The sequence below is a fragment of the Aulonocara stuartgranti genome (assembly GCF_965226115.1).
Source record: "Aulonocara stuartgranti genome assembly, chromosome: 12".
Taxonomy (NCBI): domain Eukaryota; kingdom Metazoa; phylum Chordata; class Actinopteri; order Cichliformes; family Cichlidae; genus Aulonocara; species Aulonocara stuartgranti.
Genome location: NC_138948.1, coordinates 1915855 through 1929346, shown reverse-complemented (window position 1 = coordinate 1929346; position 13492 = coordinate 1915855).

The window sequence follows — 13492 nt, the reverse complement described above, 5'->3', positions numbered from 1 at the left end:
TGCAGCAACCCCAGATCATAGCACTGCCCCCACAGGCTTGTACAGAAGGCACTAGGCACGATAGATCATTTTATCTGCCTCTCTTCTACCCTGATACGCCCATCACTCTGGAACAGGGTAAATCTGGACTCATCAGAACACATGACCTTCTTCCATTGCTCCCCAGTCCAATCTTTATGCTCCCTAGCAAATTGAAGCCTTTCTTTCTAGTATGCCTCACTGATTAGTGGTTTTCTTACAGCTACACAGTCCCAATTGCTTGAGTTAAGGTAACTCAAGGGTAACTTACGCTCACATTGAACATAGCCCTGAGTTCTACTGTCGTTTTTCTTTGATTTGATTTCACCAAACGTTTAAGTGAACGCTGATCACGATCATTCGGAATTTCTTTTCCCGAAGATGATGGGTCCCCATTATCCTTCCACTTTTTAATAATGCATTGGACAGTTCTTAACCCAATTTTAGTAGTTTCTTTTAATAGTTTCTGCAATCTCCTTACAGATGCATTGCTTGATGCATGCCAATGATTTGACCCTTCTCAAACACACTAACATCTTTTCCACAACCACAAGATCTGTCTTTTGACATGGTTGTTCATGAAATGAGAAGCAACTCATTGCACCAGCTGGGGTGAAATAACTTGGTGCCAGCTGAAAGATAATCGCACATGCAGTAATTGTCCAGTAGGAGGCTTGTACCTATTTGCTTAGTTAAATCAAGGTGGCGACATTTTCTTTGGCCAGCCAGTGTATCTGTATGTTTTAAATGATGGCTGCTTAAAATATTTATTTATTTATTTAAATATTTAAGAACAATTTTTAAATAAAATACAGTGGTCCCTTGTTAATCGTGGGAGTTACTTTCTAAAAATAGGCGAAAGTCAGCTTTATTTTTTATAATTACAGTGGTCCCTCGCTATAACGCGGTTCACCTTTTGCAGCTTCGCTCTTTCTCGGATTTTTTGGGGGGGGAACTTTGCATTTTGCATGCTCTCCTCCGTGCTGTGTCTCCTGTCCAGTACAGAATGCGTTCAGCTTGTCAAATTTACATAAATCTTCAATCGCTAGCAGCGTGACTCTGTGCTGTACTATATGTTTGGAAGGTTGCTCCAGAACAAACAGAACAATGATGATGAAACGTTTTGCACCATCAAAGGCAGCTGCGGTAGCACCCAAAAGGCAGAGGAAGATGCTAAACAAAAAGTTGGACTTCTGGACATGCTAAAGGGAGGTAGAAGTTACCGTATTTTTTGCACCATAAGGCGCGTTAAGTGAAATGAAACAGTCAGATAAGTCAAACTTTACCCAACTCATTCTTCTTGCTTCCCCTACTTTCGTACAATTGATTCATTAATGTTGAATTCTCTGGTAGCTGCTCTATTCCCATGTTCTGGACCTGAAAACAGGGTATAATCTTTAGTTTCATTCTATAATTCATTTGGTTTCATTCTATAATACTGGACTTATTTTTCTATGAAGGTTTGAACTTTGAGAGTTTAAACAAGAGAGAAAAGTGTTAAAATGATCATGTCTGTCTGAGAAAAGTGTATAAAGTGTGTAGTGAGGGGTTTTACAGACTTAAAACGTCTATAATAATTGTAAAAAATAAAGGTGACTACTTCGCGGATTTCACCTATTGCGGGTTATTTTTCAAACGAAACTCCCACGATAAACAAGGGACCACTGTGTTATGTTATAAGGCTGTAAAATCCCTCACTAAACACTTTATACACTTTTCTCAGACAAGATCAAACCCTGTTTTCAGGCCCAAACATTTGTTTGAGAAATAAAAATGTAATAATAAATATAATAAAAATATAAATGCTTTTCTATAAATAATAATGACGGTGAAAAACGTTTCGTCAACATTGTTGTTTGTTGGGAAGAGAACTTACAAACGTACAGTACGGCACTTCAGAGTCACACTGCTAGCAATCAAAGATTCATGTAAATTTGACAAGCTGAACGCATTCTGTACTTGACCGGAGACACAGCACGAGATTTATTGACAATGGTCTACAGCCAATCAGGATGCAGAACACAATGCACTGTAAAAAAAAAAAAAGCATGCAAAAATGTTATAACGAGGGACCACTGTATATCATAAATTTCCTGACGTCTTTGTGAAGTTCCAATCAGCAACTAAACGGCTGATTGCTTTTTATGAGTCACAGTAAAGTAAACCCACGCCTCAAAATCTGAAGAGTGCTACAAAGGTTGAGAACAACTGCATTAGAGAGCAGATGTAAAAAATATTGATTTGTATATTTCTTTATTATTCAGTGACAAATGATGAGCAATCCAGAAAGCGCAGAAACAGCAATGGATTTCTGCCACCTCTGAGTGAGTCTGAAAAAAGTGTTAAAACTTTTGTAGTGTAATTAAGTTTCAATTTCAAATGTTGGAATTGTTACTTTTAAAATAGTATCTAAAAAACTTGTAAATAACTTTCTTCTTTTCAGTGTCTGAGCTGAGGGTTGTTCTGCTGGGAAACAGCTGGTCTATGAGCAGTTCAGTAGGGAACCTTCTACTGAGAAAGACCATGTTCAACACTCAGGTAGCATCAGATTGCTGTGAGAAAAGAATTGAAACCATTGAAGAGAAAAAAATAGCTGTCATCAACATTCCAAATCTGCTGCAATTAAGCCTTTCTGAAGAAAAACTAACACAACTGATTGAAGACTGTGCAAGATTCTCTCATCCTGGACCGCATTTGTTATTGCTGGCTCTACAATCTGAAGACTTCACTGAGGAGCACAAAATGAGACTACAAACAGTCCTTACAAAACTTGGTGATCCATCATTTCAGCATTTATTGGTACTGATATCTATATCCACAGAGGAGAATTCAGGTCAGGAAGAAAATTTCCTAAAAGAATCACCTTTAGGAAACGAAATCAGAAAATGTAAACACAAGTTGTTGTGGAAGAAGAACATGAAACATTCAGATTTGTTAGCAGAAATGGAATATATCATGAAAGAGAATTCCGGAAATCATGTGAATTGTGAAGTATTTGAGGATGCACTGTCTGAGCCACATAGTAGTGCGGGAAACGTCTGCTTGAATGAAACAAAAGTTTTTGGTAAGTTCAACAACATGTTTCGACTATGATAAATAGAGTTAATCCTTGTTGGTTTTTTTCTCTTTTCTTTTCTTTTCTTTTTTTTTTTACGGAGGTAATGGGGAATTGATTTGCAGTCTGTCCATACAGAGAGACAAAAACAAAGAAACACAACACAAAAAAAACCAAAACTCTGACATGGGTTGTAAGCGGACAAATTTAAGTATAAAATTTAGTTGATCTTGTCATGTGCATAGCACAGGTAGTCAAGTGTACCTAAATTAAGTAACTTCACCTAAATCATTAAGTATTGTGACTTTTGTAATTCAAAATCCAACTGCTCGAAATATTTGTGGTGAGATTTATCATAAAACTATTTACTAATGTTATAGTACTAAACTAAAGTAGAATCCTCTTTTTTTGTATATTTGTAGGCATATTATACCAAGTGGATACCACTGTAGGAAACCCTACTTTATTACAGTATTACTGTATTATTGCCAGGTAGTGCACCTGAAAAGACACTACTGGCATTCAAAAGTAAAATGCATCCCAGTATTCCCAGTGTTTCAGTAGTTCTACTTTTGGTCATGTTACAGCCTTGTTCCCAAATTAAATCGATTCATTTTTTACCTAACTTTTTTTACACACAATACCCGAAAATGACAAGTAGAAAAAAGTTTTCTTGAAATTCTTGCAAATGCATTAAAAATAAAAATGCTTTTATAAAATGTACGGTACATAAGTATTTTCAGCCTTACAATCAAATTCGAGTTCAGGTGAAACCTTTTTCCACTGATCATCTGTCAGATGTTTCTGCGTCTTGGAGTCCACCTGTGGTAAATTCAGTTGATTGGACATGATTTTGGAAAGGTATACACCTGCCTCTATTCAGTTTTATTTATATAGTGCCAAATCACAACAACAGTCACCTCAAGGTGCTTTTAAATTGTGAGGTAGACCCTACAATAATAATATATGTAAAGGGGACTATATAAAGTCCCACAGTTGACAATGGACAAACCAAACCATGAAGTCCAAAGAAATGTCTGGATCTATGAGACAGTATTGTATTGTATCAAGGCACAGATCTGCCGCACTGAAACTCTGTGGATCTACCAGTTTACTCCTATACAGGAAATTTAGAACAAGAGCTGGTCCAAAGGGTTCAAGTTTCTGATCCCAAAAGAATAGGCCCCAGGGATCCATTATTTTTAAAGGCGAAGAGCAGCCTATAAGAACCATTTAAGTGATGCAATACTCATACACAAGTTTTTACCTGTATTGTTCCTCAAAGAGATAAAAAGTGAATGTACACAAATTATTTAAGCAATTCAGCAGGGGCTGAGCAAAAGCTCAAATAGTAATGATCACTTAATCAAATCACCAGCATTTTATGCTAATCAAACCAATTTACTTTATTCTAATGCTTATTTCTGATATCAGTCTTGCAATGAATGAGAGAAAGGAGAAGGGGTAAATCCTGGCTACCGATGCACTCCTCTTCAACTCCTGACAGATAAAGTCCAAATAGGAAACTAGTGACTCTATACCAAGTCTTCAAACTCCTTTGAGATTATAATTCCACTCATCAAAAATGAGCCAAAAATTATAACTCCATTTCACAGTAGTTGGGCAGTAGTTAATCCTCAGGTGCTTCTCACTGAAATTTTTGACCTAAAACTCCAAAGTCCTCTCTTCTGTTGTTGTTCTTTCTACTCATTCATGGAAAGCTAGAGAAAGAACCCTGAACCTTCTTAACAGCACTCGTTTATACTCATTTGACCATATACTTCTCCTCCTGTTTCTTTCTTTCTCTCCTCTCACTCATCTTTTACATGCCTCACATCCATCAATCAATCAATCTTTATTTATAAAGCACTTTTCATACAGGAAAAAATGTAGCACAAAGTGCTTTACATAGTTAAAAGCAGCCCACCCTCCAACTCACTCCCCACACTCTCAATACACATATATCCCCCCCCCCCCCCCCCCCCCCCACACACACACACACACACGCGCACACTTAAAGAGTAAAAATTGGGCTGGGCTCGCATGAGCCAAGTGAGGAAACACTATAACAGGGAGCCGTCTGCACCGGGAGCCGGTCACAGACCGCAGCCTCCAGGCTGGGCACACAGCAGGAGGGAGGCCAAGGAGCCCCCCAGCCAGGCTGAGAGGACCCCCAGAGACCCAGCAGCCACGGTCGATCACAGCCCCGGTGCAGAGAGCGCCCTCCGAGGAAACACTGGAGATATGACGCAATACGATATATACAGGGTAAAATGATAAAATAAATAAGAACAGGACACAATATAAATATAAATATAAATAGAGTAAGAAGATTAAAAAATGAATAAGAATAAAATCAATAAATATTAGGTAAATCCTAAATTAATAATAGAATAACAGGATAGAATAAATAAGCATAAAATAAATAAACGCTAAGTAAAAGCTAAATTAAAAAGGTGGGTCTTGAGCCTGTTCTTAAAAACATGTACGTTCTCTGCGGCCCTGAGCTCCTCCGGCAGGCTGTTCCACAGACGAGGACCATACCAATGAAAAGCTGCCTCTCCGTGAGTATGTGCCCTGACTTTAGGGACAATCAAAAGGCCAGTACCAGAGGACCTCAGGGTCCACGAGGGTTCGTATGGTAAAAGCAGATCTGAGAGATAAGAAGGCCCAAGACCATTAAGACATTTAAAAACCAATAAAAGAACTTTAAAATCGATCCTGAAACACACGGGGAGCCAATGCAGCGATTCTAAAACCGGTGTAATGTGGGCCCGCCCTCTGGTCTTCGTCAGCACACGAGCTGCCGAGTTTTGCAAGAGTTGTAAAGTTGAAATATTCTTCTTAGGAAGACCAGAGAGCAGGGCATTACAGTAATCAATGCGACTGGTAATAAAAGCATGCATCAGCATCTCCGTGTTGGCCCGAGAGAGAATAGGGCGGACTCTGGCTATATTTTTTAGATGATAAAATCCAATTTTGGTTACATGTTTAACATGTGGGATAAAACCAAGCTCAGAGTCAAAAATAACACCCAGGTTTTTCACTTGTAGCGAAGGACATAGTGAAAATGCCTCTAATTTAGACAAGAGTTTCTCTCTCTGAGCCTCAGGACCGACAATTAAAACTTCAGTCTTGTCCTGGTTAAGCTGTAAAAAGTTTTCTGCCATCCAAGATCTTATATCCAAGATACAGTTAAAAAGGGCATCCATTGGTCTGGTGTCATCAGGAGACACGGAGATGTACAGCTGCGTGTCATCAGCGTAACTGTGGAAGTTCACTCCATGCCTCCTGATGACACTGCCGAGAGGGAGCATATACAAATTAAAAAGTACAGGGCCTAGAACCGACCCTTGAGGCACACCACATGTCATTTTATGGATCTTAGAGGAGCATGTATCCATACTCACCATAAAAGTTCTGTCAGAGAGATAGGAAGTGAACCAGTTGTGTACAGCACCAGAGAGGCCCACCATGTGTTTCAGTCTGTTTAAAAGAATAGCGTGGTCAACTGTATCAAAGGCTGCGTTTAGATCCAGTAGCACCAGGACTGAGAGCTTTTGGGAGTCCCAGTTACATCTAAGATTATTTAAAACCTTTAGGAGAGCCGTCTCTGTGCTGTGGTTCACCCTAAATCCAGACTGGAATATCTCCAGGATCTGTCTATCATTCAGAAAATCAGTAATCTGAGTAAAAACAAGTTTTTCTAAGATTTTACCTAAAATGGTGAGTTGGCTACAGGTCTGTAGTTATTAAAATCATTACAATCCAAATTGCTCTTCTTCAGAAGGGGTCTCACCACCGCCGTTTTAAAGGCAGCAGGGAAGACACCCAACTGAAGAGAGCAATTCATCATGTATAAAAGCTCAGCCTCAAAAAATCCATAAAGTGTTTTAAAGAGTGAAGAAGGAATTGGATCTAAAAGACATGTGGTGGGTCTCACTGTGGAGAAAACCTTCTGAAAGTTCTCAGCATTAACCAGGACAAAGCTGTCCAGTGTCTCCTCAGGTACAATCGAGCCCTCAGATGTGTTTAAAATCATATGGCGATTAGATAAAATATCAGATCTGATGGCGCTGATCTTTCCCCTGAAGTGGTCTGCAAACTGCTCACAGAGCGAGTCTGTGGGGGTTCTTTGGGAGCTTTTAAAATCAGGGTTAAATAAATGATCTATGGTGGAAAAGAGGACCTTGGGATTACTTTTGTTATTACTGATTATTTTGGCGAAGTATGAATTTCTTGACTCCCTTAATGTATTATTGTACATTTTAAGTTGCTCGGAAAATATTTGATGGTTGATATTATTTTTATTTTTCCTCCACCTCCTTTCTGCTGCCCTGCAATTTCTTTTGAGTTTTTTGACTTCTTCGTTTCTCCAGGGTGATGCATGCTTTACGTTAATCTTTTTGGTGGTGAGTGGAGCAACGGAGTCAAGGCTTTTCTTCAGTTTGCTGTTAAAATAACTAAAAATCAAATCGCAGGGTGCAGGTAAAATCACAGGGGGGCATTCGTCTAAAACCCTGGTAAAATTTGCAGCCACTTCAGAGGTTAGATAGCGCCTCCTCACAGTTCACACCGAGGTCTCCCGCTGAATAAAACCGGTGATGTTAAAAAACACACAGTAGTGGTCAGAGACAGCCAAGTCAACAACAGAGGACACGCTGGTGGACAGCCCATGGGTGATGACCAGGTCCAGAGTGTGTCCTCTGTTGTGAGTCGGCTGCGTGACGTGCTGGTAAAATCCAAACAGTGAAGAATGTTTAAGAATTATTTTGCTGCAGGGTCAGAAGGATTATCTATGTGCAGGTTAAAATCACCGGTTAAAATTATCATGTTATATTTTGAATGTATGTTTGTTAAAAATTCTGAGAATTCCTTGATAAAAGCAGCGCTGTCTTTAGGTGGTCTATAAATTGTGACAGATAAAACTGGAGGGCTGCTGAAAACAATAGCATGGAATTCAAAAGTGGTAAAATGATCAAATAAAATTTGTTTGTTTGGCCTCACATCCATCCATCCATTTTCTTCTGCTTATCTGGGGACAGGTCGCGGGGGCAGCAGCCCAAGCAGAGAAACCCAGACCTCCCTCTCCCCAGCCACCTCCTCCAGCTTGTCTGGGGGAACACCAAGGCGTTCCCAGGCCGGCCGAGAGATATAATATCTCCAGCATGTCCTGGGTCTGCCCCGGGGCCTCCTCCCGGTGGGACATGCCTGTAACACCTCACCCAGGAGGCATCCTTGTCAGATGCCCGAACCACCTCAGCTGGCTCCTTTCGATGTGGAGCAGCAGCGGCTCGACTCGATCTCCCACTCCATTTACCTGTCACTCGTGAACAAGACCCCAAGATACTTGAACTCCTCCACTTGGGGCAGGTACTTGTCCCTGACCCGGAGTGGGCACTCCACCCTTTTCTGGCTGAGGACCATGGTCTCAGATTTGGAGGTGCTGATCCTCATTCCCGCTGCTTCACACTTGGCTGTGAACCGTTCCAATGCGAGCTGGAGGCCCTCACCTGATGAAGCCAACAGAACCACATCATCTGCAAAAAGCAGAGATGAGATCCTAAGACCACCCAAGTGAAAGCCTTCCGCCCCTAGGTTAAGCCTAGAAATTCTGTCCATAAAAGTTATGAACAGAATCGGTGAGAAATGGCTGCCCTGGCTGAGCCCATCACCCACCGGGAACGAGTCCGACTTATTGCCGGCTATGCAGACCAAGCTCTTGCAATGGTTGTATAAGGACTGAATGGCCCGTAGCAATGGCCAGACACCCCATATTTCCTGATCTCCATGCAACATTGTAGAGGCGTGTCAACCAAGACAGCCCTACAACAGATCTCGCGGATCGGGGCCTCTGCTAGGCGTTCCCACCACACACTGTAGGTTTCAGCGCGCCAGGTCTGCCCAGCATCCTCCCCCGCCACCTGATCCAACTCACCACCAGGTGGTGATTAGTTGACAGCTCAGCCCCTCTCTTTACCTGAGTGTCCAAAACATATGGCCTCAGGTCTCTTGTGATAAGATTACAAAATCGATCATCGACCTGCGGCCTAGAGTGTCCTGGTGCCACGTGCACTTATGGACACTCTTATGTTCGAACAAACTGTGGTTTGCACAGAAGTCCAATAATAAAACACCACTCGGGTTCAGATCCAGGAGGCCGTTCCTCCCAGTCACGCCTCTCCCGGTCTCACTCTCATTGCCCACGTGAGCATTGTGTAAAAACTATGACATAACAAATTTTTTTAAAGATATTTTAAATATATTTTATAACAATATTGTAAAAACTCTAACAAATATAACCTGACACTGATGTCAGTGTTCAATGTTGTGGTTTATGTGCAAGTATACCATCAACACTGACACAAATAGAAGCAAACAGCCATTGAATAGCTGTCAACTGTAGTGACCACTTTGGGTGAAAGGGTTAAATGTTCCCTTTATTTTTTCAGCAGTGTATATTATGCATTTTTCTTCTGTCGGTATTTAATGGAACCAAACAGAGTTAAGTAATAACTCTGCGATGCGTAGGGTCTTAAAGTTTTATGCCGATGTCAAAAATGTATTAATAACAGAGCAAACTGAAGCCAAGCTACTGTTGTGAAAAGGAAACAAATATTAATAATCAAGTTGATATTATTTTTAATTCTTTATTAATTTTTAAATGAATATATAATGACATTTTAATCTCATTGTTTATTACAGCACATGCATTTAGGATTGTCTTGTTTGGAAAGGATGATGACAAAAAGACATCACTGAGAAACCTCATCATTGGGGAAAAAAGTGGATCTTATTTAAAAAAGGTCTTTTGGTACAAACAATCTAAAGTTTCCAATGGTGAATGGAATGGGAAACAACTAACGGTAGTGAAAACTCCAGATGTCTTTGGTCTGTCTGTGGAGAAAGTGAGAAAGGAGATGAAGAGCTGTGTGAGTCTCTGTCCTCCTGGACCAAACGTTCTGCTGCTGTTGGTCAAACCTTCTGATTTCACTGAGGAGAACAGAAAAACTCTGAAGTTCATCCTGAGTTTGTTTGGAGAAGATTCCTTTAAACATTCAATGGTCATTATAACACATAATGAGGAAACAGAAAATGTATCAGTGAAAAAACTCATCCAGGACTCCAAACAAAGGCAGCACACATTCAGATTCGATAAAAACTATCCTTCTGAGGATGACACAGAAGAGTTAATAGAAAAAATGGAAAAAATTGTGAGTGACAACAGAGGAGGATATCTAATGTTTAATGAAGAGGGTAATACTGTGACAGTGCCCACCATTCCTAAACCTCTTCTGAACCTGGTTCTGTGTGGGAGGAGAGGAGCAGGGAAGACGTCAGCAGCCAAGGCCATTTTAGGTCAGACTGAGCTTCATTCAGCCTCCAACTCATCAGAGTGTGTTAAACATCAGGGAGAGGTGTGTGGACGTTGGGTTTCCCTGGTGGAGCTGCCTGCCTTGTATGGAAAACCTCAGGAGGCAGTGATGGAGGAATCACTCAGGTGTATCTCCCTCTGTGATCCTGAGGGTGTCCATGCCTTCATCCTGGTCCTACCTGTGGCTCCCCTCACTGATGAAGACAAGGGAGAGTTAGAGACCATCCAGAACACATTCAGCTCTCGAGTCAATGACTTCACCATGATTCTGTTCACTGTGGACTCAGATCCTACACATCCAGCTGTTCTTAACTTTGTTGAGAAAAGCAAAGACATCCAGGAGCTCTGTGAGAGCTGTGGAGGAAGATCTGTTGTTATTAACGTCAAAGATCGACAAGTTTCCAAGATGTTCAGTATTCTAGAAGAAATGAGTTCTAAAGAAGACAAACTATGCTGTTACACAACTAAAACATTTGCACGTGCACAAATAAAAAAAATTGTGCAACAACAGAAACAAATTAATGAATTGCAGGAGTTGAAGTGCCTGAAAACCGAAATCACATTCAGCTGTAAGTAGTGTAAATATTTATTTTTATTTATTTTTATATATTAATGCCATTATTCTTCTAATTCTTATTCTCTTCTGAACATGATATTGTTCCATCTATACAGTTCAAACTGTCATCTCCTCCTTTTACAGGTGATGATGAGAAACAGAGCAAAGAGCCTCTCAGGATTGTGCTGATTGGAAAGACTGGCAATGGTAAGAGCTCTTCAGGAAACACAATTCTAGGAGCAAAACAGTTCAAAGCTGAATCAAATCAAGCATCCGTCACCAAATGGTGCCAGAAAGCAGAGTGTGAAGTGAATGGTTGTCCTGTTGTTGTGGTCGACACTCCTGGACTGTTCGACTCAACTTTGACCCATGAAGAAGTTCATGAGGAGATGATGAAATGTGTCAGTCTTCTGGCTCCAGGACCACATGTTTTCCTGTTGGTGTTACAAGTTGGCAGATTCACACCAGAGGAGAAGGAGACAATGAAATATATCAAGAAATTCTTTGGGAAGAATTCAGAAAAGTTCAGCATGGTTCTTTTAACTAGAGGAGATTCGCTAGAACATGAGGAGCTGACAATAGAAGATTACATAAAAAAAAAATGTGACGACTCCTTTAAGAAGCTGATTGCTGACTGTGGAGGAAGATACCATGTGTTCAATAACTATGATAAACAAAACCGCACACAAGTGACTGAGCTGATAACAAAGATTGACACCATGGTGAAGAAAAATGGAGGCAACTATTTCACCAATGAGATGCTGCAAGAGGCTGAAACTGCGATACAGAAAGAAATGCAGAGGATCCTGAAGGAGAAAGAAGAAGAGATGAAGAGACAGAAGGAGGAACTTGAAAGAACGTATGAGGAGAAAATCCAGTCGATGAAAAAAGAAATGGAAAAACAGAGAGCAGAAATCGATCTCGAAAAAAATCTGAAAGAGAAACAGCTCAAAGAACTACAGGAAAACATCCGCATTCAGTCTGAAGAGAGGAAGAAAGAACAAAGACTTAGAGAAGAAGAAGACAGGAAGAAAAGAGAAGAGGAAGATCTCCAAAAACAAGAATGGGAACAAAAAATGCAAGAACTGGAGGAAAAACTAAAATCTGAGTCAGAATCAAGGGAAATAATTGACAAAGAGTGTGAACATTACAGAGAAAGAATAAGAGAGCAGCAAAAGACTTGGGAGAAGGAAAGAAAAGAATTGGAAGGAAAACGAAATCAAGAAGATGAAGAAAAAAAACTGAAAATCAGGGAGCTCCAAGAAAAATACAATCAAGAAAAAATAAAAATTGAATGTGAAAGAGAGGAAACAGAGGAAAGAATAAAAGAACAGGAAAAGAAGCTGAAAGAGTTAGAGGAGAACTATCAGAAAAAAATTGAGAACATGCAGGAAGACATGGGGACATTTAAAGAAGAGGCCAGAAGAACAGCTGAAGAATTCAATGAATTCAGAGAGAAAAATGAAGCTAAGCTAGAAAAACTCATAAAGGAGGTGATGGATATGAAACAACAACATGAGAAAGACATGCAGAAGAAGGAGGAGGAATATGAAAGATTAAAGGATCTGTCAGACCACAAACAAAATAGTCTGAATAAACAAATGGATGAACTGCAGGATAAACATAAATCAGAAATAACCAATTTAATCCTGATGCTTCTGACTCAGAAGAAAGAGAACAAGAAAAAATTAAAAATGATGCAGAAATCACACAGAGAACAGGAAGAGTTGCTTAAAAAACAGATTTCAAATGAGAACAAGGAGGAAGAGAAGGAAGAAATTGGCAAACTAAAGAAAACCCAAAGACAAGAAATGCAAGGTTTGAAGACCCAAAACAAAGAAGATCAGGAAACAGAGAGGAAAAAGCTGTCCTTCAAACATGAAGGAGAAATGACAAATTTGAAACAAAAACTTTTAGACAAATACTTAGAAGGACAGAAGAAAAAATTAGATGATTTACACAACAAACAGAAGAAAGAGCTGCAGGAATTCAAACAACATATTCTGAAAGAAAATGAAATTAACAAGAGAGAAGTGGTGAATGAGCTGCAGGAGAAACAGGAAAGAGAAATGAAAGAGTTGAAACAGAAATTTGAGACCCAGGATGGAGACAGTGCCAGGGCAGAACTGGAAGAAATGCAGAAAAAACATGAAAAAGAAATTAATGAACTGAAAGACAAACTTCTGACTCCAGAAGAGGAACAGTCCTGCTTCATCTTATGAGTAAAACTATTGTGTTATAAAGACATTTGGATTCAGGAGATTCTACTTTTCTACCTTGAAGATTAGGCTTCAAACTTTCCTTTTTGCTAAAGCATATAGTTAGGGCTGGACCAGGTGACCCTGAATCCTCCCTTAGTTATGCTGCAATAGGCTGCCGGGGGATTCCCATGATGCATTGGGTGTTTCTTCTTCGGTCACTGTGTTTATGAACCTCTCTGCCTTGCATCATTACTTATTGTTTTTACTCTCAGGTGCTGTTGATATTT